At 38.7% G+C, this 1,729-nt stretch overlaps 1 long non-coding RNA gene across 1 annotated transcript; it reads left to right on the forward strand.

Annotated features, from left to right (window-relative positions):
* Positions 1–218: 218 nt before the first annotated feature.
* On the forward strand, positions 219–1,251 carry LOC137424901 (uncharacterized). Its single transcript, XR_013623339.1, has 3 exons — positions 219–538; positions 690–870; positions 1,032–1,251. It is a non-coding gene; the product is annotated as an uncharacterized LOC137424901 (long non-coding RNA).
* The last annotated feature ends 478 nt before the right edge of the window (positions 1,252–1,729 follow it).

Here is a 1,729-nt window from a genome sequence, read left to right on the forward strand (position 1 = left end):
TGCGTGGGAAATAATTTAATTCTCTTCCAACTTCCATCACCATACTCAAACCTTTTTAAAATTAATTATTCGCTTTTGAGAAATGACGTTGTTTCACTGACTTGGATAACTTCCCATAAAGTTTTCATGGTTTCGTTTCCTGTTTTCACACACGCCTTGAGATTCCTCGAAATGCTGTCAGCCAGTTCTCTTCCCTGAATACATGTTACATTATAAAAAGCCGTATTCAGTTCAATTTTAAACATTGTGAATCGACGAAGATGAACGACAACTTGTCTTATTCCAGTGATGAAGAATACTCACAAGGGTAAGTTTGAACTGTTTGAACATTCAGAATTGAACTGTTGGTGAGAGCTTTGTATGTGATTAATTTAAATTTATATGACATGATATATATTTTTTATTACAGCAATTCAGGTTTTGAAAATGACCTGGTCTTGGCAGAAAATGAAGTTTTTCCGAAAGAGATTTACAACGAGGCGAATGAGCATTTAAACCATTTGCCTGTTTCACCGTTCTTGGAAGATTCATATGCAAGGTAAGATACTAAATATTAATACATTTGTGTTAAACGACGCTGCCTTAGTGTGTGTGTGTGTGTTCGTGTGTGTATGTGTTTGTGTGTGCGTGTGTGTGATGTTTTGTCAAGCTTACTTCAGCATAGTAATTTCTCCTTATTTTGTTTGCAGCCTCGAAGACCAAAGCTTGGAGTGGGACGATTTTGGACTCCATAGGAATGGTTGCAGCCTCGAAGACCAAAGCTTGGAGTGGGACGATTTTGGACTCCATAGGAATGGTTATGTCCTGTCATCCTGTGATATCCTTAATTTTCATCTCGACGATCTGAACGCTAAGCTTGATTTTGTGGAGGTAAGCATGTGTGTATGTATTGTATTTTGGCCATGTGTGTGTCAATGTGTGGGTACACCGTTTCGAATAGGTACACCATATCCCTGCGCATTGTGGGAGGTGATTCAGGGTATATCATTCATTTATTTCTCTCCTTGTTTTACCCCTCTTGCCTTTGACAGAAAGAGATTCCAAACGTGAAGATATCTGCTGCTGTTGAAACTACCTTTGACTTATGTTTGGAAGAGATTGATGATTTGTGCTGGGAAGAAGTTAAATGTGTAATACCTCAAGAAAAATGTCTTAAAAATATAAAGATTTTGTTTAAAATATTATTTATATATATATGCTTTGTCCAGAATTATTTAATTATTAATTACAAGAAAAGAATAAAGGTTAGAAGGGAGAGTGCGTACCCCCACCCTTGATTTCCCCCCATCCCACCCCTCCCCTCCCCTTGTGTGTGTGGGGAAGGTGGGGGTGGGATGAGGGGGGATCAAGGGTGGGGGAACGCACGGGGGGTGGGGGGTGATGGGTGTGGGCGGGGTCTGTGTGGGCGGGGTCTGTGTGGGCGGGGTCTGTGTGGGCGGGGTCGGTGTGGGCGTGGCTTATGGTTTTTTATTTATTTAATTTAATTTTTTTTATTACCACGAATTAAATTAGCTAATCTGGGTGGGGTGAATAGAAATGTTGTTTAATGAATTATTAGCTTTGTTTTTTGTAATTCTTGCGAATAAAATGAACCCAAGATTTCTTCTCCATTTAAATCATATAATTTGTAGGTCCAAGGGACTGTATCCATTACATCAATGATTTTAAATAATTCATTAGTCCATTTTTGTGTATAACCTTTCTCAAAATGGCTTTTCCATTTGTATAT

Source organism: Myxine glutinosa, chromosome 5 (assembly GCF_964187855.1).
Source record: "Myxine glutinosa chromosome 5, kmMyxGlut1.1, whole genome shotgun sequence".
Taxonomy (NCBI): domain Eukaryota; kingdom Metazoa; phylum Chordata; class Myxini; order Myxiniformes; family Myxinidae; genus Myxine; species Myxine glutinosa.